Raw genomic sequence first — 25699 nt, 5'->3', positions numbered from 1 at the left:
CAACTCCCCTAGACAATGTCAATGACGCCCCCAACACACACACACACACACACACACACACACACACACACACTCTCTCTCTCTCTCTCTCTCTCTCTCTCTCTCTCTCATCTCTCTCTCTCTCTCTCTCTCTCTCTCTCTCTCTCTCTCTCTCTCTCTCTCTCTCTCTCTCTCTCTCTCTCTCTCTCTCTCTCCAATGACCCACAGATCCTCATTCCCTCCTGCAGAAACTCTTACCCCCACCCTCCAGGCTCCCTTCTCTTTGTTTCCTCAGTCATCAGTTCCTTGACTGAGGAACAAGGGGAAACTACTCAATTGATCTCCTAAATTAACACAGATCCCAACCAAAGAAATTTGGAAGCCCAGAACTTTCTCATCCACTCGGCTGCCAACGCCCCACCCCCGCTGAGGCGCTCCCTTGTTCTCGGCTGCTTTGCCCTAGATTCATGGGCTGTTTTCAGAATCGTTGGCAATTTTCTCTGCACTGTCCTGACAACCCTTGGCAATGAACTTAAAAAGCTACTTACTGAATCTTGCGACAGAGAAATCTGCAAGAAGGGGGCTGCTTCTTCAAGGTTGGAATGCCACCGGCATGACAATGGGATTCACAGTGGGAAGAGGAGAGGGTGCTTCTGCCAGGAAGGGAGGAGAGAGAGTGGGCTCTGGACTCAAGATTGAGAACGTCCGGTGTCCTCCAAGCCTGGCTTTAAAATGCTGAGTGGGCACATGACCCCACAGCAGTGCTCTGGTCCCCTCAGCCGGGCTGGAGAGTTGGAACTGGGGAGAGGAAGTGGCTCCAAACTGGGGCAGACCCTAGGGAGTGTCCCACTGTCTGCCCTTATGTCTACCCTAAATTCGTGCACCAGAATTAATGCTACCAGCACTATAAGAAATCTCTAAAATTGAAGAATTTTAATTACCCCTAAGAAGAAACTTTCTGGGAAAAAGTTGTGGTGTAAGAAATATCAATTGTGATCTTCTTCATCAAAAACTATAAACTTGAGTTTAGAACAAGGGATTAAAATGTCTTTATCTCCCCCACCTGGTAAGACTTGCAAATGTTTGAACCCTCCCCACCAAGAAAACCTTTGTTTACACAAAGGCCCACTGCCCTATTCTAGGAATGTGATGACTTGGAGCAGTGACCCCTTTTCCCTTCCTCCTCATGTATGCGGTACTACTTCTTTTGATTGTTTGTTTTGTTTTTGTTTTTCAAGACAGGGTTTCTCTGTAGCTTTGGAGACTATCCTGGAACTTGCTCAGTAGACCAGGTTGCCCTGAACTCACAGAGATCTCCCTACCTCTGTCTCCCAAGCTAAAGGATTAAAGGCATGTACCACCACTGCCAGGCTTGTTGCCACTTTTTTTATAGACTAGGCAATAGAATAAGAGGGTGAGGTCAGACCTCATAATCCCTCCCTCCCTTTCTCTTTCTCTCTCCCCATCTCTCTGTCTCTGTCTCTGTCTCTGTCTCTGTCTCTGTCTCTGTCTCTCTCTCTCTCTCTCTCTCTCACACACACACACACACACACACACACACTAGCACACCCTCTTGATCAAGAGTAAAGTTTACATCAGCTTAGTGGCCCTCACCTTTAGTTCTAGTACTCAGGAATCAGAGTCAGGCTGATCTCTGTGAGTTCCAGTCCATCCTGGTGTACACAGTGAGTTCCAGGGCAGCCAGAGCTACATAAAGAGACCCTGTCTTGAAAAACAAAAGACAAACAAGAGTAAAGTTGACTTTGTCTGGACACGTAATTGAAATGGTGGTCTTTTTCATTGTGACTCTGAACTTATTTCTAACAGAGTGACACATGTCAAAAGTGTCCCTAAGCTATAGAAAGATGAGGCTTGACCTGTGTGGCTTTTGGTGTGCCAATAGTTGACCTTGGAACCTATACTAAGTGGAGGACCTACAGGATTTTTTTTAAACTGGAAGAGAACAGGCTGAACCATGTGTTCAGGGAGGAGAAGGGAGCATATTGTCACCCTGTCTCCCACAGGACCTTACATAGCTCCCTTGAGTGGCCTCTAATAGGTTTTCTGTAATGAAATAATAGGTTTATCCACCAACGGAGTAAGTCAGATCAAGCCGAATTGAAAAAGTAAAAGGACAGGTTTATTTGAGCAAAGCAACTCCCTGATGAGTTCTCCAGTCCCAGCAATGGGGCCAGAGAAGTCATGAACCCCAACTAAAGCAGGGAGCTTATATAGCCCCTAGGCAAGGGGTGATGATGTGTACATCGTAAGCTGGATTTGTGCCCAAGTATGGTCAAAAGCTGAGCACTTTAGGCAGGGACTTGGGCTGCTGGCAAATTCAGGGGAAAAACTTCTGTAGTTGCCAAGAATGTGGAACTGGGCTTTTTGGTGCCTTTTCTTTGTTGGAGAGTCTCTGAGAGGGTGGGGTGTGGAGAGAGAGGAATGGGGCTTTCCGGATCTCATGGAGTGAGCTGGAGGTCCCAGCAGAACAGCCTCCTTATCTAATAAGCGAGCGTTGTAAGGTGGCTTTGTGGGGAGGTGGCTGATGGGTGCAGCAAATTCTTGCACATAAAGTGCTGGTCATGGGGTGGAAGAAGTCCTGAGCTGACCACTGGGCTGCCATCTGCACCCAGATCCAGTGCTTTGAGTCTGTCCCCCCTAGCATCTACTACTAGAGCTCATGGAGGAGCTGTACCTGCAGAAGCGGATGTCATTGCTGAATAGGGATGGGCCTGGGCCTGCTGGGAGGCAGAGAGCACCTGATAGTGGTGCTGCCTGCAGGCAGCCAGCACAAAAGTCAAGCCCAGCAAGCCTGGAGCCTGCACAGAATCTGCCACCAGATGCTCTGCCTAGCCGAAAGATCACCCTGACTCTGGGCAACAGCAGGATATCTGAGATGAGGCAGGCAAATGAATATGGGATGGAGAGGTGGGAAAGATGGAGGAACAGAGCAGTGCGTGCATGGCGGAGAGAAGAGGAGTGAGAGACACGGTGGTGTGTGAGACACAGGTTTGAGAGAAGGCGCCAGTCAATGGGGGAACTTGTCAGAGTGGTGTGCAGCAGCCTGGAGTTTGTACAGTCTCAGCCTCCAAACATGCCGCCCAGTGGCAGGATTGCCCTGGCTCTGAGCAATGATGGGAAGTCTGAGACAAAGAGTAGTTCATTTTCTGGACTGGACCTCCTTGAAAGACCTGTATGGTCTATGCCACTTGGAAGGCCATCTTGGCATCTGATGCAGCCCCAGGCTGTGTTGAAGCCCAAGGCTCAGGTGGATGTCTGTGGTCTGGGATGTCGCTGGAGGCCATGTCAATGTCTGAGGCCCACACTATTATTGGAGGCAAAGTGGATGTCTGTAGTCTGTTCTACCACCAGAGGCCATGTCAGTGTCCATGGTCTAGGCTGATACCAGAGGCCATGTTGATGTGTATGGCCTGTACTGGCATCTGAGGCCATGTTGAAGTCCATGGCCTGTGTTACCACCAAAGGCCATGTGGATGTCAATGGTCTGTGCGGCCACCTGAAGACAAGTTGATGACTGTGGGTCATGCAGCCACTGGGGCCATGTTGATGTGAGTGGTCTTTGCAGCTACCTGAGGCCATGTTGATGTATGTGGCTGGTGGCAGACAGTCGTGTTGATGTCCTTGGTCTGTTCTGCCACCCAACACCACACTTTGGTCTATGGCATATGATGGTGCCAGAGGCCATATGGATGTCCATGTTTCATGCTGTCACCAGAAACCATGGAGAAGTCCATGATCCATGCTTCCATTGACTATAAAGGCAAGGAAGTTACTTTCGCAGTGGTTTCAATGACTGCAGATTCACAGCAGAGAAACAAAGTCATAGAAGGGTCCTTTGACAACCCCTCCACTCCCCACAGCCAAGACAGGAAGGCATCAAAGAGGACTCTTAAAAATTGTGATAAGGATGCTGAAGTGTAGCTCTCCACAATTAAGGGCAAGAATAATAGAAACTAAGAGACAGATATTGGGGTTCAAGCTGAAGATGAGAAAAGCGAAGCAGCAAAACACTATAGAGTTCTTACCTCTACCAAGGCTCAGACCAAAGGGGTGATCTTGTCCTCAGCATGACTGTAGACGATCTTGTCCTCAGCATGACTGTAGACTGACTGACTCCCGTCTCCTCCTGTCATATTTTCTCTAGTCCTGGTATTAAAGGTGTGTACCACCACTACCTGGCCTCTATGGTTGACTAGCGTGGCTGGCTTTGCATTCTAATCTTCATGCAAGCTTTGTTTGTTAGATCATAAACAAAACATCACCACAGGTGTGGGGTGGGGAAGGACTCAGTTTTCTTCAAGTGGTTGGAGCTTGACCATGGTCCAGTGAGTAGATGGGCAACACAGATTGGGTTTGTGACTTTTTTGGGGGGTGATCACAAAGGTGGGGGTGGACCCAGGAAGACTGGAAAGTGAGTGTCTTCTGAGAGGAGGCACTGGAGCTGGGACCTCAATAACAAGATACTGACGACACTCCACCCTGAGGGAAGGGTCCCAAGGAAAGTAGCCACAGTACCTTCCATCCTGGGGGACACACCTTCTAAAGGCCCCTGTGACTGATAGCTTCAGCTGTCACCTTGATACCAACCTAGACATACTTGGGAAGAGGGACTCTCAACTGAGGAATGGCCATCTGGGATGACCCTGTGGGTGCACCTATAGGACATCTTCTAAATTGCTAACTGATGTAGAAGGGCCCACCCCACTGTGGGGTGTGCCACCACTTGGTAGGTCAACCTGGACTGTATAGGAAGGGTAGGTGAGAGAATGTGCTGGCTAGTTGTGTGTCAACTTGGCACAAGCTGGAGCTGTTTCAGACGAAAATTGAGAAAATGCCCCCACCCAATTGGCTTGTGGGCAAACCTGTGGTGCATTTCCTTGATTGATGATTGATGCCGGAGGGTCCAACTCACTGTAGGTGGTGTCACCCATGGGATGGTGTTCCTGGGTGCTATAAGAGAGCAGGCTGATCAAGTCATGAGGAACAAACCAGTCAACAGCATCCTCCATGACCTCTGCATCAGCTCCTGCCTCCAGATTCCTGCCTTGTTTGAGTTCCTGCCCTGACTTCGTTTAGCAATGAAGTATGATCTGAGAGCTGTAAGCTGAAATAATTCCTTTCCTCCCCACACTGTTTAGGTCATTGTGTTTTATCACAGCAATAGGAGCCCTAAGATAGCAAGGAGAGCCAGCCTATAAGCAGTGTTCCTATATTGATTTCTGCTTCAAGCTCCTGCTGTTAGTTCCCTCCTTGGCTTCACATGATGAGGGATTGTAACCTGAGAGCTAAAATAAATTCATTCCTTCCCAAGTAGGTTTTGGTCATTGTTTTATCCCTTCAATGGGAGAAACCAAACCAGGAAAGCTCCACTTCTAAAACCGAGAATAGAGGAACTTGGAGATTGCTTCCAACATGTGAATTTTGGGCTTGCATCCAAACCATAACAGTAGGCGGCTCCTCAATTTAGGGCCACACCTGCATGAAGGCTAATCTCTCTTGCTGCTCTCTGAGAGTGAGTATATGATGCCGCTGCCCTTCCTAAATTGAGCGCAGCTGAGCAGTGGTCTGAAGTGTTTGTCCTATTATTAATCCAAACTCAGGAGTCTGATATTGGGGTAAAAACCCAACAGATCCAAAGAGCAGCGGAGGAACGATCAGCTGACCTAACAATGCTCCATGCTTCCCACATCCACTCTCTCTAAGCCCCTCCCTATATCTTCTGTGCCCCCCTATCTGGATCCTTGAAAACCTCTGTGGCCAATTCCTGTCAGCCAATCGCTGGCTCTGCCCTCTAACTCAAGGTAAATTTTATTAGCATTCTTAGGGTGTCAGTGGGAACAAATATCCCATCACAATGGTCAGAAGACTTCTGTAGTGTGCTCATTCTCCAGACCTCTAGGGAGAGCTCACATACATGGCAAGACGTCCCTGGTCAAGCTATGACCATCAGAGCCCTTCACCTGCCCTAGGTGTCCAATCCAGTCTTCTATGACCATATTGGCAAGACTCATGGAATTCAGCAGCTGGGCCATTTTATTAGAAATATGAAGTACGAGACTCTATCCATGAGAAGGGAGCTAAGAACTTAAATGGCACTGAATACAGTCTCATTCATTCATTCATTCATCCATTGTTTGTCAAGCACTTACAATGTGCCCTGCATTATATTAGTGCTAATTTGCTAAATACAGAAAACTATGCTGATCAAAATGAAAATTATTCTGGCCCTCGGGGATATTAGTACTTTTAGGGGAGGTGTTAATAGTCACAGAATGCATATGTAAAGTTGAATCACAGAGAAAATCCCAGAACATATGCTACAGGTGTGGATGTGGTCAGAAGTAATTTGGTGAGGCTGCTCTGATAATTATATACATTCAGAATGCTTGTGAAACATGTGAATCTTGTTGTTAGTTCTTGCCACATTATTACATATGGAGGCTGGTCCAAGCCAGTCTGAAATCAGGCTAGTTCTAAGAGTAGCTGGAGAGTCTTGATGGTAGCAAAGATTGTCGACCACTTCTTGTTTGTAAACATGAAAAACATGGCATTTCTATTTGTGTGGCATCTTCTATGTCAGGCAAGGTGGCAGGTGGACACTAAGGGCCTTTGGGATGAACATCCTGAATACTGCCTTCTGGAGATGACACTATCTATTCTGGTGCTGGTGACCCTATCACAGAGACAGTCTATATACACTATGCTGACTATTCCTGGCTTGCCTAATTTGTTTCTATTCAAGGTTTGACCCTGTCACCAGATTCCTGTGGAGATTAACCTGTCAGAGTTTGGAATGGGGGCTGTTCATTCCCCAGGGCTGGGCTTTTACATCCGATGAAGCCAGTTGTGCCTGTATCTTGAGTGAGGCAGGCAAAGAGAGGAGGTCTGCATGGCAGAGCAATTTCCTTTCAGATTGGGAAACAGAGAATTTGTGTTTGAGACAAGAACGCTATTTCTGTCTCCCATCTGATGTCACACCCGTTTCATTTTAAGACACCTGCCTTCCCAGAGCTCAAGCTACCTCCCCTCTCCTTTTTCCCTCTCCTCCCCACCTCTACTACCACCATCCCTCTCCCCCTTCCTCCCTTATCTCTTCCTCCTCCCCTCCTTCCTCCCCCTCCCTACTTCTTCCTCCCCTTCCTCATCGTCTCCATTTTCCTCTTTGTCTCTTCTCTCCTTCCCTTCCTTCCTTCCTCTTCCCCCTCCTCCTCTTTCTCCACTTCTGGCTTCTCTTCCTTTTTGAATCATCCACACTAGTTGGCTTTTGCTCTGGAAGGTAATGGTGATGGAGGAACTTACTTTCAGGGGACTTCAGACCAATCAGGGGCTGAGGATATGATCTGCAGGTGTGGTGTCCCCATGCTTGCTTTCTCTAGACAATGGGAGTAATCCAGTGTCATACATATTTACCTGAGCATGCGTTTATTTATTTTCCTCAGTCTTCCGGGTTCCAAGAAGAATGAAAGAGAAAGACACGAAGCACAATGCCTTTGGCAGCTCCCTTCCTAATGAGAGCCTCTTTTTAGAGGACTGCCCCTTCCCAGGCTCTGGAGACAGACCTCAAAGAGTAACCGGGTGTAGTTAAGGGCATGCCGTGAGTCCTGACTGAGACTGGGCTTTGCATGGATTAAAGGACACCTCTTTAGACATGGGGATTGAGTGCAGTGTGGAGAGAGGACAAATTCTGAGTGAATTCCTGTTATTGACATGAGCATGGCCATGCCAAGAACCCTAATGCCTCAGACCCATGGAAATGACAAGGCCTTTCCCTAGCCAGGCTCAGAGGAATGGCAAATTCTTCCCCCAGTCCAAGTAGAACATTGACAAATGGTTGACCTTTAACTACTATCAATGTATGTGGAAACTACCAGCTGCTGTTTTCTCCTCACAGATGACTGTATCCTGGGACTGCTTTCCTATGGAGACAGACCATCCACATAGATTAGCTGACCTGCCCCTTCCTTGTTCTTGCTGTATGTGATAAGTGAGCTGTTGCTAGTGTCTCCATCAGCACTCACAGACCATGTGATCCCAGCTTTTCTGCATGTGTGTCTGTCTTGTCTTCACTCCCATTGCCTGCCCCAGTTGGGTCTGTGCAGGTTGCAGTGGTACAGCATCCCACGTCTGCAAAGGGAGGGAAGGCTACGATCTTCCTATTCTGATGGAGGACAAGGCAAGGTCTCCCTGAGGCCCTTTGCTCCCACACAGGAAGTGCCATTCTTATTTCCTGCTCCTTTTCCAGATGATCTGATGCCCTCTTCCCTCACCCACCTCCTCCTCTGCACTCAAGGATGAAAACATTTCTTTAAGAACAAAGAGACCCTAGATCTGGGCAGCCATCAGCATGGTGGGAGAGGTCTCTGCAGTCACTTGGCCTGTGTCTGGAGCCTGGCTCTGCTCAAGGGGTGCGGGTATGGGCAAATCCCATGTTCTGTGAACTAGGAACAAACATTGCATTCTTTCTCTCTTACAGCTCATGGATCATGGGTACCTACAATTATGTACTTGAAAGTAGAAGCAAACATATTTACAGGGACTAGTGAGACCAATGAGATGGAGAAAGGGCAGAGGAGACAGGAATGGGCCCAGTGTTAGAATTGTGTAAAGTGTCCTTATGTAACACAATACCATATACAATATACATAATGAAAATCTGAAATAAAAACTGAGATGGAGGGGCTGGAGAGATGGGTCAGTGGTTAAGAATACTCTTTGGGCTCCCAGAGGTCCTGGGTTCAATTCCCAGTAACCACATGATGGCTCACAACCATCTGTAATGAGATCCTGTGCCTGCAGGTATACATGCAGATAGAACACTGTATATATAATAAATAAATCTTAAAAAACAAAACTGAGATGGCCAGTGTTCTGGAATCTGATCACGCTGGACTTGGTCCCCAGTTCCTGCTCTAGGACAGGTTTTCTCTGGATAGGATCCTCCTGTCCAAAGCAGATATCCAGCCCCCTCCATCCCCCAACCCCTAAACAGCTGTGTTCTAGATGGCACTGGGAAATGCAAGCCTGGGGTTGAATCTCGTGCTAGCTTAGTTGTCATGGTAACACTTCTTAGGAGTAGCTCAGCAAGACTTTTGTACAACCTGAAAAAAATACCATGAAACATTAAGAGATGAGGAACCGCCCCTCAATGTCCTCATGGGAAGTCTACCATTGCTAACAAGGGTGTCTGCAGGCAGGAAGCATGCATGGAAATAACTTCTCGAGGTGCCTTTTGGAATCTCCACATCATACTTTGTGCTCTGGGTGTTCTCCTATGCCAAGAGCTTGTCTTGTATGAAGAACAGAGTCACCAACCTTGGCAGCTAGAATTTTGGAGCACTTTTTCTCTAGCTTCAGAAACCATCACCCAGACAACAAACAGTCCACCTCTGGCTTTACAGAGGTCAGAGCCAGAACCCAAGGTGCTTTCCTTGTGACTACAGCAGAGGTGAACTTTTTGTTTGTTCCTGGTTTTATTTATATTTTTAGATAAGGTCTCATGCCATCGAGGCTTGCCCCAAACTCCTTATGTAACCAAGGAGGATGACCTAAAACTCCTAATCCTCCTGCCTCTGCTTCTGGAGTGATGGAATGACAGAAATAGGCTACCAGGCCCGGCTTTGCTTGTTTGTATGAGAGACTCACTCTTTAGTCCAGGTTGACCTGGAACACATAGCAATCTTCTTGCCTCCGTCCTAGAGATGAGGGAATGGTCTACTTGATCAGGGGGGCCTCCGAGGGATTCTGTGTGAAATCCTAAAGGGACAGCAGGAGGGGCTGCTAATGTGCTCCATTAACTCTGCAGGCCAGCCTGGGCTTTGGAGTCAGGTTCCTGATTGTCACATTTCTTGGATCCAAGGAGCATTCACAGGCACAGGGCATACAGAGAGTCCCCAACAGGAGTGAGCATCCAGGAGCAGACCTACCTGCAGGAAAATCAAAGAGGGACATACATGGTCACTGTTTAAAGCTATTTGATGGGCTTAAAATGGCCAGAGTGGCAGGAACTGTGCACATTGACTCAGTGTCTTCTGGGGCCGGGCCACTGCTAAGTATCACCTTAATGTTGAGATGGGGTGCTTGCACTCCCATTTTACGGGAAAGAAAAGTGAAGGTACAAAGAGCAAAAGCAGGAACCAAGACCCATGTGCCCCAGACATGAGGACCCATAGCCTGGGAATGGGGTCAGGAGGTTACGGAGGTCTGTCTAAGTGGATTAACACATAGGCAGACCACAGAGGAGGGGGGGACTTGGGAAGGAGGCCCACCTGATCTCAGCAGGATTAGCTGGTTTCATGGGGGATCAAAGCTGACTAGACTCCTGACAGAGGTCACCAACCAGGCACAACCACAGAAGCAGGTCTGGCCACGAGGGAGGAATCCCAGAATTGCTGGGCCGGGCCTGTGGTGGGTGGGAGGGTCTCACAGTGGAAGCGGAGCTCTAGAAGACTGCTTGGTGGAAGGATTGGAGATTCGTTAGCTGAATCCTAGGAAGACCTGAGATTCAAGCAGAGGTGCCAGGGTATTGCTTTTTCTCCTGGCTTAGGGAAGGAAGGAAGAAAACCATTGTGGTCTTAGGTTCACACAAGTCTGGTTTTGTTTTGTTTTTTGCTTTGTTTTGTTTTTCGAGAGAGGGTTTTTTTGGAGGCTGTCCTGGAACTCGCTCTGTAGACCAGGCTGGTCTCAAACTCACAGAGATCCACCTGCCGAGTGCTGGGATCAAAGGCATGCGCCACCAATGCCCAGCTTCAAGTCTGGTTTTAAAATTGATTTCCCCTGTGGATTTGCTCTGTGTCCTCAAGGAAGTTTCTAGACTTCTCTGAACAAATAGCCTGTATTTCACAGGTTTTTGGAGACAATGAGATAGGATACTAAAAGTGAACTCCGAATTTCAGTTTTATACAATATGAATACTCAGTGATACGGCTGATGTTATTGTCAATATGAATACCCAAGTTTATTGTGGTTTTTTTGGTAAGTCTCCAAAAGCCTTGGTTTGTTAGGACTGATCCTTGTGCAACTCAAAACATAAGGTCTGTCTTCTCTTTCGGGCTGGGTTCCTACTGGACAATCAAGACCCATTTCAAAGGATTCCTACATCGTGAAGGCCTCGCCAACGTTTGCAGCATGAGTCATGTCAGCATCTCTGCCACACGCGCACCTTAGCCCTCGTCACACCGTGAGTGGTTGTGCTCTCCCACAGGCTCCAGGAGGTGCAGAAACTGGCCCATCCCCCTTGCTTAATGGTGGTCCAGTTGTGGTTTGCCTATCCCAGGGGAACCCCCAGACCACTTCAAGTATCCTAGAAGTCATAACATAACTATATCTCTGCCTCCGGGACATTATTTTCTGCCTTCATCTTGCTGGCATTTGCTCTGCTAGTGAATTTCAGTAGTAGCAGGAAGTGACTCCCAAGTGTCACACAGTCACAAAGGCCTCCACTGGCACATACTTAATGCACACACGTTCCAGGAGTGGTTAAGGGCGTCCTGAATGAGGGTTGAGATTCAGCATGTGCCAAGCCCTGGGTTCAATCCCCAACAACTTCTCGAAGTCCTCGTCAGAGCAGGAAAATGTTTGCTTTTGAAACTCACCCTAGCCGGGCGTTGGTGGCGCACGCCTTTAATCCCAGCACTCGGGAGGCAGAGGCAGGTGGATCTCTGTGAGACAGAGAAACCCTGTCTCGAAAAACCAAAAAAAAAAAAAAAAGAAACTCACCGTAAATACATGTCTTTTTAGCAACCTATGAAGCAAAATCAGCCTGGACAAAGCACTTGGCTCTGGGCCACAGCTCTGTACTGTTTGCTTCTGAGCTGAAGAAACTATTCTTCACTGGACGCTATTTCTACCTGGAAGACCCGGGTGTAAACTGTTATTCACAGTAACCGGCCTGTGTTTTCTCAGAAGTTAGCAAAGCAAGTCTGCCTGTCTTCGCAACAAAAGCAGCTGATGGTGTTTATGGCCAGGGATAAACGGTGAGTGTAACTTTGTCTGTTAAGCTACCATGACCTCAACGGTTCCCCCAAACCCTGAGTCAGATGGGAGAGATACTGACAAGCATGAGGCTTTCACAGCACAAGAAAACACATTGCTATGTAAACAGTCTGTGGGAGCTGGCAAAGCATTTGGGTTCGAGACGGACACTGCATGTTGGACCATTGTGTGAGAGAGCAGGAAAAATATGGAAATATGGTCTTGGATCTGATGCCACAACCCCTTTAACCCTTCATCAAGGGCTTAGTGTAAAGGTAAAGCTTACCCACAACTGAGAAGGCTGTTAAAATTCCGCCCGTTTCCAAGGACCTGCTCATGGGACACTAGGTAAACCCAATTCGTGGCCATAGATTGACTGCAAGAGCAGACATGGGGATCCAGGTGTCTTTAATTAAACCCAACATCAAAAGGATTTGAAAACATTTACCAGTGTACCAGGCTTTTTTTTTTTTTTTTTTTTGGGTGGGTGGGGAGGGGACTAATCAGCTCCCAAATCACAACACAGAAACTTATTGGTTTTGAATGTTCTGCCTAGCTTAGGCACGTTTCTGGCTAGCTCTTTTAACTTAAATTAACCTGTTCCTCTTTATCTACTTTTGCCCTGGGGCTCATTACCTTTCTCACTTCTGTATGTCTTACTTTCCCTGCTTCTCTGTCTGCCTGGCTTCTTTCCGGGAGTGCCCCTGGTTCTCTCCCAGGCTCATTCTTCCTTTTCTTTTCAAGCCTAGATTTCTCCTCCTTCTATCCTTTCTCCCATCTAGCTATTAACCGATCAGCTTTATATTAGACCAATCAGGTGTCTTAAGCAGGCAAGGGGAAGCAAATGTAACACATCTTTACATAATTAAACAAATGCAGCATAAGTAAAAGTAACACACCTTTACACAGTAAAAGTGATATTTTGAAGCATAAACAAGTGTAACACATCTTTGCCCAGTTAAAATAACATTCTACAACATACCAAGATGTCACGAAGCTTCTCATTCCATGCCTTTGCCCTCATAAAATGTTGTTTATTTCTATGAAATTATGTTTTGCATGAACATGTACTGGATTTGTTACTGCTTTTTAAATAATGAATGAATGAGTGAGTGAGTATTTGTGTGATTCCTCAGTTTTAATTCTTATAATTAGATCCTGAGGTTATCAACAATGTTTGTTGTTTCAGTTTTGAAGGGCAGGGTCTCACTATGTAGCTAAAGTTGGAATAGTCCAGGCTAGCCTTGAACTTGTGACCTTCTTGCGTCATCCTCCCATATGGTGGGATTTTAGGCATGTGCTACCATGCCTGACTTGGGCTCCTCAATTATTTTTAAGACTGTAAGGGTCTTGAGAACAAAGACCTTGAGAGTTGCTGGCATAGCACATCTGAGGTGTTCACTAAAGATGTGTGGTGTTGGAGACCTTTGGAGTGGTGGTGGCTTCACCCTGGGTGTTGGTGCATGTGTTGATGAGACTCTGAACAATACTTGATGTGGTTTAGATTTGTACAGAGAGGGGTTTATTCTGATCACAGTGTGAGAGATCAGAAGTTTACAGCATAGAGCAGCCTCAGTTAAGAGAGGCTTTCTTTGCCTGGTGTCTGGAAGGGGCTACCGGGAGCCAGAGCTGGTGTTCAGAAAGGACTCCCCAGATGGCAAGAGCAGAAGAGGTCTCATCCCCCCAGTGTCCTGGCTGGGGTCCCATGGTCCCCTCCGAAGGCACTCTCCTAAGAACCACCCATTGGGCTCCACTTCTCCAAGCTCCAGCTACTTTCTACCACCCCAAGCTTCCAGCACAGGAGCCTTGAATGGACAAATAGCTTGCAAACCACTGCACTCTCTCTGCTCCTAGGGGTGGGGGAGGTCAGTCTTGGGACTGCCTGGTCCCGTCCTCTGGTGGCTTTAACAGGAGCTGGACCGGTGACCTTGGAGCTCCTTCAAGCCTTCTGCAGCTGATTTATGCTAAGTAGGATTACCCAGGAGCCCTCACAGCTACATCCAAAATTGCTTCCTCAGACTGCACAGCAGCCTCTGACTTCATTTGTTTCCTGCCTTTGTCGCTGGGTTTAGGCCAGATTGGGCAGCATATGGAATCGCTGAGACCATCATTTGAAATTAAATTTCAGAGATGTTAGGGGTCAAGTCTGGGGCAGCTCGTAGGTTATTTTTGAAGACGGACCATTTCAGAGGAGAGCAAAGGTGGACCGCTTCCCATTCCTGCCTCCCTCTGCCTGGCTGGGCATGACACATCCTGCTTCAGAACTGCTGATTGCGCTCTCCTTACTGATGGGCAGACCTAAGTGGGGGAGCAGTGACCTTTTCCTGCCACCAGTAATGTAATCCAATCTCCCCTCTCAGCCTGAAAGAGAACCACTTCCCTGTCTGTGCCGGTGGCTGCCTGTCATTAGAGCCCAGGCCACTATGCACTTGAGGAAACCGTAATGGGCTTGGAGAGATGCTCATTAGCTAATGTAGTAAAACCCAGAAAGAAGAAATCCAATGACCTTCAAGGCTTTCAGGGTTTATGGAACTTAAGGGATGCTTCCTTTGCTGGGCCCCTGGAAGGCATTGCTGGGAGCCAGGGCTGGGCAGAGTGAGGAGGCAGGTTCAGAGGCAGCTGTGACAGGCCAGTTCTACAGAAGCAGGGTAACTGCATGCTTGTCTTGAATGAAGGAGCCTCAGCTTTCCCTCCCCCACAATTCCTCCTCCATCAGTTATTATCCTGCCCTCCCTGGCAACCCCAACTCCAGGAAGTGCCTGAGCCCAAGGTGGTACAGTTCTTGGCAAGAGCCATCCACAGTCAACATCTCCTACAAGCCAAAGGAATGGGTGCCTGGATCCACATAGGAGTCAAGATTATACACCATTCTCTCAGATCACAGAGAGTCACAGGAAGCCATCTGGGCATCCAAGGAACAGAATGATCTAGTCCGAAGATACAGGAAGCTGGAACTAGAAGAAAATTTAAGTTTCATTCTAAAAAGAGGTTGTGTCTTTAAATGAAATCAAAGAAAACATAGGAAGTACTAAATGTTGATAAGCTGAACAAGTGTTTTTGTTTTTTTTTTAATGGATGAATGAGATTATACATGGAAATCCAGTATATAACTTGCTTAGGTAGGCATTTAACCATTCTGGGCCTCAGTATTTGCATGTATAATGTGAGAATGATAGTAGAGCTATTTCCATAAGTGTCTCTCCAAGGTTTACATAATTGCTCCAGGTAAATTCTGAGAACAGCACCTGACATGCATGTGTGTGTGTCACCCATAAATGTGAGCAAGTCATCTTGTGCTTGTGACTGTTACTGGAAGTGCAACTCCCAACTCCCAGGGCACCCTGCAGACAGAGCCCCAGAGCTGAAGGCTCTGAAAAGAGCAGCAGTATGCCACTAGTGGGTACGGAGCCACAAGGGCACAGAAGCCATTGGAGTTTGACCTTAGGTTTTACTGGGACTCAGTGTCCTCAAATGCTGTTAGTTTAGTGTTCTAGTGTCCCCGGGAGGGGCACAGATGAAGCAATATAGGAATTAGTTCTGTTAGTCCCCAATCAACCTTTCTACTTGTGTAGGGTGAGCTCGGGATGGTGACGGGGGTCCTGATGCCTAGCCCTCACCATTTCTCCTCGTGAGGAGAGCAGAGCCAGCTTCACCAGCATTACTTCACTCTCTTGGCTCTTGTTTTATTGTGGCCTTTTTTTTAAATACCAAGTACAGCCTCTTGCCCCATAAATGTGACAGGAGAAACATTCTCCTTCATAAAATAAAATGAGTGAGAATGACTGAAAGAAATGTGGAACAAAGAGCAGCAGGAGGGTGAACTTGAACATGGCAGACGCTGGAAGGGGTTTAGTCAGTGTCTGCGCTGAGGGTCACGTGGAGAAGCGTCTGGAAGGTTGAGCTGGGAGGACTGGAGTCTGCCTGGTTCTTTGCCACCTGTCACCTGGTAGAGGTCACAGAGGACTCCTCGGTTGTCCTGGACAACTCATTTGCATATGGCTCTGCCCAGGCTCTTTCAAAGCTCAGCTCAAGGGTGTCTCCTCAGAGAATTTCCCCACAATTCTCCCTGAGGGAAAGTCACCTTTTTGTTTACAGGGTCTGAGGTCTGTTTCTGTGAAAACACACCTGAGACAGTCAATTTACCAGGAGGACAGGTTTCCTTTGGCTCAAGATGTAAGGATTCAGGCATTATGCTGGCCTGCCCCTGCCACCTGGCAGAATGCACTCAGGTGGTACCCTGGTCAGTTCAGGGTTCCAAGACTACCAGTCTGCATGCAGGTGCAAAGAACCCTTTAAAAGAGAGACCCCTGCCCACTTACTCTTTTTCCCTGGGGGCAGACAGCACTTTTCCTGTCTCCCTCTTCTGTTCTCTCTCTGGGTCTCTTTACCTCTTTTCTCCGCCCCCTCCCCTTTCTATTAAAACTTCTCACTTAAGCTCTGTCTGCCTGGCGTGTTTGTCCCCTGAGTCTGTCACCAAGGTCCCCCTCATATAATCATTACCCAAGGCGTGATGATTTTGGTCTGCGGTAGCCTACCTATGGCTTTAGGGCCTCATGGTGAGGCAGCAGATGCTGGTGTGAGGCCAGCCTCCTTCCTAGCAGCAGGGTGCAGAGAGAGAAGGGAGGAAGGGGGCTCCCACTGTCCTCTACAAGGACACAGCCCACACCCCCACATCTGAAGACCTCTCACTAGGCTCCACCCCGGAATACTTCCACCACTCTGCATCCTGTCACAGGTGAGAAGAAAGTCAAGATGTTCCCAGACATTTGGGGGAGATGGGATGTGGTCTATTAGAGCAAGTCACACTGCGTGGCTGTCATTGGTGCCTAGCATGGGGACGAACACACACTGGGTGGTCCAACCATGACTAGACATTAGATGAACATTGATGGAGCTAAATATAGCCTGGGGGGGGCGAGGACGAGGGAGAGAGAGAGAGAACCGAGAACCACAGCAGAGTGTGATGCAACCCTCGCTACCGATATAGATTTCCTGTGATTTAAGACTATAATTATAATAATTCAAGTTACATTTGATAGCAGCTGAACAGGGAACCTGGAGGCGGATGATGGCGCTGCACAGACTCTATTGGTGTTTCTGCCAGGTGCCACAGGCTGCTAGGGAATGGTGAGCCCATTAGGAAAGTCTTGTCGTGTTCCCAGGATCTAGTCATTCTCACCCAAGCCACCCTTGGCTCCTCAGAAGCAGCTGCGTGCCCCTTCTCAGATACAGGCGACCAGCCGCCCTGAGCTCAAGGCTAACCACGGGTTTAGGGGTTTAGGGAGAAAAGAGGAATGCTGGCAAACGCTTCTGTCGCCACAGTGATTGCCTTTCTAGTCGGTTCATTTGGGGGTGCGCTTGGCTCAGAGCCCGAACTCCCTGGAGCCTCTGGTGTCACAGAGAATGGACACTGAAATCTAGTGGTTTGACTAGATCACTTGTTCTCTCAGGGCCTGCTTCTCACCTGTGAAGCAGGGATGGCGGTTTCTTCTCTCGAGTGTGGTAGTCACAACTGGCTCAGTGATGGGCAGGTGGCAGTCACTCCTGCCACACAGAGTTATGGTTCCTTCTCTTGCTACACTCTGAGGTGCACCCTGCTTCTGATGTAGGCTGAAGGGTGACATATGGGGGATAAGATGCTACTGAGAAGGGTGACCTGGTCCCCGCTGTCACAGGTGCAAGTGAGGGTGTGAGCGAATGAAACTGGGAAATCTGGAAGGTCATTCTCAAGTTATAGAGGTCGGAAGCATCCTTGGAGGGTGACTGCTGGACTGAAATGGCCTTGGCGCCAGAGAATCTGCATTTTAACACCCACCCTGGGCTCTTCCACTGCAGGACTGTGTAGCAACACCTTGAGGGTCCCCATAGAACTGGAGCAGGCTGTGCTACTCCGGAGATCACAGATGTGGGACCAGCACTCCAAATCGAGAGACCCCCCCCAGTAAATCTCCAGATTCCCATTCTTGGGAGCACCCAGGCACAGGCAGCACCGTGCCCGCATTCCCGCTTGGCAGCAGGCAGAGCTCTGCAGTGCACCTGCTGTCTTCAGCTGAGGCTGCGGCTGCTGCCTCTGCAGTCCTGGCTCAAATTCTGACGTCATTTAATTTGTGATCTCCCTCTCCCCACACATCACAAACTGAAGCCGGGAGGCGCAGGGGCCCGGGCTTGCAGAGCCAGCTACGGACAGCTGCCATGTGTGTGCCGAGACCTAGAGTCTCAGGGCTGAGAATTCCAGCAGGACAGCCACTGGGCCCCGTTGTGACCAACTGCTGGAGGAGGCTGCAAGGAAATAAACAGCCAATTGCAGGGTGGTAGGCGAGGTGCTTGAGGCGGGGACATTCAACATGACAGGAGACAGAGTGCAGGGAGAGCAGCTGCTGGCTATTTTTGCCTCTGATGGAGGGAGCCTCCCTAAAGCTTAAGTGCGTGGGGGTGGGCGCTCATGATGCTAGCACAGGGATCCAGCTTGCTGTTTCGTATCTGCCTCATCTAGGGCTGCCAGAAAAAATAGAAGCTATCCAGTTAAATCTGGATTTCTGGCCATGGATTTTTTTTTTTTTGGTGTAGGTGTGCCTCATATAACACTAGAGGCATACCTAGAATAATAATTTTTAAACGCCTTAATCTGAAATTCAAATTTCTTGACATCTTGTATTTCTATCTGCTAAATTTGGCCACTTTGCCACCTCTCCTCGGGGGTTAGGTCAGTCCGGTGGGGTTTCAAAGACGAATGCTTGGGTAACTAGGGCTCAGAGACAACTCATCATGCCCAGGGTTAGAAGGCCACCAGCAAGTCACAGTGGTTGGAGAGGGATCCAAGTCTGTGGCTCAGGAAGCCTTGCTCTTCTGTTATCTGGGCTCTTAGGAATGCTGGGCTATGGTAGAAGAGGAACAAAATGTGGAGCAGTGAGCACAGACGGGGCCAGGGCGTACAGCTGTGCTCACCGAGAGGCGGCATCTCTTTTTAAATATTATCTGGGAGCTGCAGGGATGGCACAGCAAAGAGCATTGGCTGCTCATATAGAGGATCTGAGTTCAGATCACAGCTCCCACATGGCAGTTCACAACCTTCTGTAGCTCCTGTTCCAGGGGATCTGATACCCTCTTCTGGTCTCTGTGGAAACTGCATCCATGTGATACACACACATGCACTCAGGCACATACACAAACACTTAAATTTTGCTTGTTAATGCACTATTCACATTTAGTGTTTTCAGTGCTGGTGATGGAACCCCGAGCCTTGTGCATGCTAGTCATCTCATACCACCGAGAGCCTAGCTTGCATTCTCTGAGTGTTTGTGCAGCAGCCACCAGGATGAGGTACAGGCCTTATTTGGCATCTGAGGTAGATTGTAGCATCATTACATACACTTCCCATTTACAGAATGAGAGAGTGAGGCCCAGAGAGGCCACAGGTCCACAGGTTTGGGAGCCACAGGAACTCAGGACACACACACTCTCACACAGACACACAGACACACAGACACACAGACACACAGACACACACACACACACACACACACACACACACACACTGTGTATTCTCTAGAGCTTCCTGCAGAGCCCCATGGAGGCCTTCCTGCCCCACATCTGCTGTATATTCAAATCTGATGCTCCTTCCCAGTTTGAGCAAAGCAATGCAAATTGAGACCCTCAGGGATGGCCAGTTTTGGGCAGTTCTGTTTTTGCAGGTGCCATGCTTAGCCCTGTCACCTTGAGCCCTGCATTTCAGCTCTCCTTGCAGGGCCCTAGCAAGGCCATGGCCCCACGTGTAGATCCCCAGTCATGGCCTCCTTTCTATTTTGTGGGGTAAAGGATGCTAGGGAGGGAGTAGATGACAGCAGCTCGGGGTCTCAGCAGAGCTGGAAGTTGGATCCAGGCCTCTGGTGCTATGGTGACAGTTACTATAGAAACTCACCAGCTGCACTCAGGAGGCTACGGGGATTGTGGGGGGTTGTCATAAGCTAGAGCCGACAGAGAAGGGAACTCTGACGTGGGCAGAGTCTGAAGCAAGGGCCAAGTCTCATTTTGGAGCTGCCTGCACTTGTTTCTCCGTCTTCATCGCCTGCCACTTCTCCACGCCCCCGCCCCTTTTATGTACTCTGCAGCCTTGAGTGCCGAGTAGCTGGCTGGGTGCCCTTGTGCCTTCTTTGCCAGGCTGGTGTTGCTTACTTCTTACCTTTTTATCTCAACGCATCTTTCCTTCAAGTGCAGGACACCAGTCACCGGAACGCAGAGAAACAAGGTCTCTGGCCTCATGGAACTCCCCATCTAGGTTGGAATGACACAAGCATTTCCGGAAGCACCCAAATCAACACATGAAAGCATACCAAGCCAAGGAAAGACAGAAGAGGCCAATGAGAAAGACTTGATTATGGGGCTTTAGGAACTGTGTGGTCAGGAGAGCTGTGTCCACCCGCCCCCCCCACCTTCATATCCCATATATTTGCATGCCTAGTCTCCTAGTCTCCCGCTGATAGACTGTTTGGAAGAGGCGTGGCCTTGTTGGAGTAGGCGATGTGTCAAAAACCCACACCAGTTCCACGCTTCCCCTTCATGCTGTTTACAGATCAGGATGTAAAGCTCTCAGCTACTTCTCCAGCACCATGCTTACCTGAGTGCTGCCATGCTGCCTGTTATGATGATAATTAACTAAGTCTCTGAAACTGTAACCCAGTCTCCAATTAAAAGCTTTCCTTTGGAAGAATCGCCTTGATCTCCATGTGTCCTCACCGCAGTAGAGCAGTGACTAAGGCAGGTAGCGTAGTGTTACTGCCTATCTCTCACCTCAGTTTGCTTTCTCCATGCAGCCAGGGACCAGGTTTGATGCATGTCTGCATCCTGGGTGTCTAGAAGCCACAGGGACTCCACACGACACAGGTCAGGCACTGTCACAGGCATGTTCTCACTTCCCCTGCATATGGGTTCCATAACATATCTACCATCTGGTCATACAGAGGCATCAAGGCTCAACCAGGGTTCTTCCAAGGTCCACATCTGGCTTGTGCAAGATGGAGTTTCAAGCTGAGCTCCAACTCTTAGAATCCTTTGTAGGCAACAGGGCCACAGCTTGACTGAAATACCCTTCACGTCCCCACCCAGCCCCCCTTTAAATGTGTACCCATAGATAGCTTTGACTCTATTCACTAAGCTGTGCAAGCAGTAGAACGACCCATCTGTTTCCAAATGCCTTCACCATGCAACAGGAAAACGACTTCATTCCTCTAGCTGTGCCCCAACTGTAGCCTTGTGGGAGAATTTTAAAGTCTTCAGATAGACTGTGGCTGTAAACTTAGAACTGAAGGTGTGTCCATGGGGGGACCGGCCTTTCCAAGATGCACTTTGTGCTTCTTGGCATGTGCAGTGTGTGCCTGTGGCTTCTTTCAGTTAGGACCTCACTTCTCCACCGAAAAGATCTCGGAACAGCCTACAGACAAATAACTGAAATTCCAGGAGAGCCAGGGGGCTTTTCTGGAGTGAGTGGGAGTGGGCAGGAGGGTAGTGGTGCAGACCATGTAGTCACTCAGAATGCCTAGAATTTACCCGCGCCCACAGCATCAGGAACTCCTGACACCATAGAGCCACCGAGCCCTCACCTCTAGGAAGAGCCTTTGTCCCTTCACCCAGATCCAGTTCACAGCTGAGACAGAGCCTTGGGACTGAACTAGTGGGTAAGTGAGATGATTCAGTCACCACTTAGTGGTAGAGGCTCCACTGCTCTGAGTCTTCATAGTCCCTTCCTGCGACTCTGTTGATTGTCCTTACTAAAGCACCAAAGAGGAGCTGGCAGAACTGTCCTTCCAGCCCTGTGTCTTCTAATCCAACTCAGTCTGACAATGTCTACCTGGAGAGACTCTGGGGGTCTCACTGGTGGTTGGTGTTGTGCCCAAATTCTGAACTCCCAAATCACCAAGAGACCCAATCTGATGCAAAAGCAAAGAGTCTTAATTAATTAATGAGTTAACTGTATTATCTGACACAACAAGTGGAGCCAGAAGGACCCAAGGGACCATGGGGGCAGGGGATTTATTAGGGTAGAGCAAGGGGAGTGTCTGGGGGGTCCACAACAGTCTCAGGATTAGTGTACTTCCTGGCTTGGGCAACCTGTCCTAAGTTGATTGGTCCCAGGGTGGTTGCTATGCTCTGCACTCCACTGTTATGGAAAAGTATAGCTAGAGCCCGCCAGCTGACTTCTGATTGGTTCCTTGCCACATGGAGGTATCTGGCTTCCTAGTGACTAGGGCAAGGTCGGTCAAGTTCGGGAAGCTCAGCAAATGTTGCTGAGTCAGGGGTCTACATCTTGCTGGGCCTTTTCTGCAGTCTGTCATGGCTGCCAAAGCCGGGGGCTGGGTGAGGGTCTGGTCCCTTCAGTTGGCACAGGCCCCCATTCTGATGCCAATGACAACCTCCAGGCTCTTTTACCCATGGTTCCACGGGGCTGGCTATAGATCAGAGAGGTTACGATTCTCTCTCCAGGTGGATTAATTTGCTGCAGTGACTCACAGAGCTGGAGGGAAATGCCTACTTATGCTTATTTTAAAGGACATGATGAAGGATGCTGATGAAAACCGGCTGGAAAGACATCAGGGCAGTAAGTGTGGATGAGTGAAATGCTTCCATGCCTTCCCTAGGGATCCTCCAGGTTTGCCATCTTGGAGGATCTCTGCACTCTGCCCTTTCTGTGTGTGTATAGGCATGGTTGATTAAATCACTGGGGGATGGGATCAACTTAGCCTTCAAATTCATTTGCCTCCCTGGAAGATGAGGGGTGGTGATGAAAGCCCAATCCTCCAACCCTGGAGCTATGTGAGGGCTGCCAGTCACCAGCCATCTCACTAGCATAAAACATCCACTCATAACTGAAGATGCCACTGTTGTAATTCTACAAAGTTTCAAGAGAGCGTAAGGCACTATGTGAAAGAGCTTGGGTGGAGGGATGTTTGTTTTAATTAGGGGAAAGTGAATGGGAAGAGGGGAGAGAAGGGAGGGGAGAGGGGAGATCAGCCTCTGGGGACAGGAGCAGCAGAAAAGAAGAGGTAGAGAGAGAGAGAGAGAGAGAGAGAGAGAGAGAGAGAGAGAGAGAGAGAGGGAGGGAGGGAGGGAGGGAGGGAGGGAGGGAGGGAGGGAGGGAGGGAGGGAGGGAGGGAGAGAGGGAGGGAGGGAGGGAGGAGGAGGAGGATGGGAGGTGGGCAGGGCTCTTTTAAAGGGAAATGCAGTGAATACACCCAGGTGGTGCTCTTAGTGGCTGCAGCTGAGGGCATATCCCGCCAGAACTCCAAGGGCAGGCCAGTACAGATGCCTGAGTACTAACACCCACATGGTCAGGAGTCATGTGCTGGAAACTGGGAAAGACTAAGGAGCTGGACTTCCCAGCATTGCACACCATCACTCAGTGTCTGGGACTTTCCTTGAGATTTTCTTATAGCCCATGGAACCTCACACCTTATTTAGTCAGCTCTCCACAAATGGATGTTAAGTCTTTTATATTCTAAATACCAGTGTGATATAAGTGTAGCCTTTGATACTAGTATTTTTGTTTTTAATATCGATATACTTGAGTCACAAAGGTGGAACCTCTGAGTTAAACAGCAGGTGCATTTTAAATTTGAACATCTATCACCAGATCACCTTCCCCAAGGTTCCCTCGTGATTCCCACCCCTAAAGCAGTGAGCATTTCTTATGCATTCTTTCCAGGCCTTAAGCTTTTCTTTTTGTTCTGTGGGGCCCCCAACAACAGCATCTCTGTGAGTTTCTGTATTTTACCCTGAGTGTCCAACCTGGATATCCTTTTTCTTCTCCTGTTTCGGTTGAGCTTCTATGTGGCTTTCAGGACCCTATTAGAAAAACCCCAACTTTCAGAGGGTTCCTTAATCCCCCAGAGAATCATCTTGCCTCCATCCTACCTTCTTTTAGACTCTCGTGGTCCTCTCTGCCAGACTTGTCATGAGACATGATTACATTTTGGATGTTGGGAAGTCCCCCACAAGCCTCTAAGCTGGTGGAGAAAAAGAGCTGTTATATGTCATAATCTTCTCTGGGTTTTCTGTGCCAGGAATATTCGTTTATTTAGTGTCATCCTTTCCATGAATGTTTGTTGAATGAATAAAGTGGTTTTCTTTCTTTTGTTCTTTTTTTCCTTCCTTCTTTTTTCTTTCTTTCTCTCCTTTCTTTCTTTTTAAGCAAAAGAGACTAATAGCTTGTCTGCTCTTCAGACAGGGTGAGTCTGAGAGTATGTGAGTCCCAGAACCTGTGGGTATACAAGTTAGGCTAGAGGGCACCCTGGGGTCCTCTGCTCTGCACAGATCAGGATCACTTTGCAATGTCTACCACTATGGTATCTTCTCTCAGGTCTCTTGGGACTCAGCATTCAAGGTCACCTTATCATATCTCTATTGGAAGACAGCCCCCCCTCCAAAGCAGCCACGGATTCAAAACATCTGATCTGTTTCTAAGTCAGATCCATGACCTTGTAAAATCCAATAAATGTCAAAGCTAAGTCAGACCCATTAACCTCTGGAGATCTGTTAAAGGAATCCCTAAGGAGATTCTGGGTGCCAGGACAGTCAGTTCTAAACTCTTGAACTTAAGTCATTAGGAAGTAGGTAAGATTTAAAATCAACTGGATCTATTGAGAGACTTGACCTTTTTTGTTTTGTTTTGTTTTGTTTGAAACAGGGTTTCTCTGTGTAGCCCTGGCTGTCCTGGAACTTACTTTGTAGACCAGGTTGGCCGGGAACTCACAGAGACCTGCCTACCTCTGCCTCATGAGTGCTGGACTAAAGGTATGAGCCACCACAGCCCAGCTAAACCTCTCCTCTGTGATGGGAGAATGTCCTTCTCTATGTATGTTTTTCCTTATTGGTTGATGAATAAAACACTGATTGGCCAGTAGTCAGGCAGGAAGTATAGGTGGGGCTACAAGATGAGGAGAATTCTGGGGAGAGGTGCAGAAAGAGGTAGTCAGGGGAATGCCATGTAGCTGATAAAGGAGTAACAGGTCCAGAAATTCTTCGGTAAGATAAGACAATGTGGAAATACTTTGATTAATAGAAATGGATTAATAATTAAGACATAAATAGTCAATAAGAAGCCTGAGTCATTGGCTAGACAATTTTTAATTAAGTCTCTGTGTGTTTATTTGGGGCTAAACGGCAGCAGGGCCAGGCCAGAAAGAAACCCCAACCACATTTCCGCTGACAGAATCTGTCAGTAGGGCAACCTACGAGATCACTATCTAGAGGAAACTGCAGAATTTTATCTGTCTCCAAGACATTTAACCCCATCCCTGCCTCCCTAACATCCTTACATACCTATTTTCTAATAGCCCCTTACAGCACACATAAATATCTGCTTGCATGTGGGTCCCTAGCATTGTATTCTGTTATTAATGTTCACCAATGCAGCAGATTCAAGAATCACCTCGAAGAAAAACCTCTGGGTTTTTCTGTGTAGACATTTCTAGATTGGGTTAGGTGAGTTGTGGAGATCTGCCCTACTGTGGGCGGCACAGTTCAAGGACTGGGGTTGCAGACTGAGCACAAAGGAGAGAGTAAATGGAACATCCGAATTCATCTCCGTGCTTTCATCTCCGTGCTTCCTCACTGAGTCCCCAACGTTAATAGCTGCTCCACACTTCTATTCTCGTGGCTTCCCCACCATGGTGGACTACACTGACAATTTAGGAGTCAAACAAACAGACACCCAACCCTCCTTCCTTTAAATTCCACC

The 25699-nt window shown here is 48.3% G+C and overlaps 1 long non-coding RNA gene across 2 annotated transcripts; it reads left to right on the top strand.

Annotated features, from left to right (window-relative positions):
• Nucleotides 1-10959: 10959 nt before the first annotated feature.
• LOC121141115 lies at nt 10960-20691 on the top strand. Of its 2 annotated transcripts, none has more exons than XR_005878022.1 (3): nt 10960-11176; nt 11737-11972; nt 20180-20691. It is a non-coding gene; the product is annotated as an uncharacterized LOC121141115 (long non-coding RNA). The 2 variants fall into 2 exon arrangements; XR_005878021.1 differs by having other exon boundaries at nt 10965-11176; nt 20185-20690.
• Nucleotides 20692-25699: the final 5008 nt, after the last annotated feature.

This window comes from Mesocricetus auratus, unplaced genomic scaffold (assembly GCF_017639785.1).
Source record: "Mesocricetus auratus isolate SY011 unplaced genomic scaffold, BCM_Maur_2.0 Super-Scaffold_100007, whole genome shotgun sequence".
NCBI lineage: Eukaryota > Metazoa > Chordata > Mammalia > Rodentia > Cricetidae > Mesocricetus > Mesocricetus auratus.
This window is presented reverse-complemented; position numbering and strand designations above follow the sequence as displayed.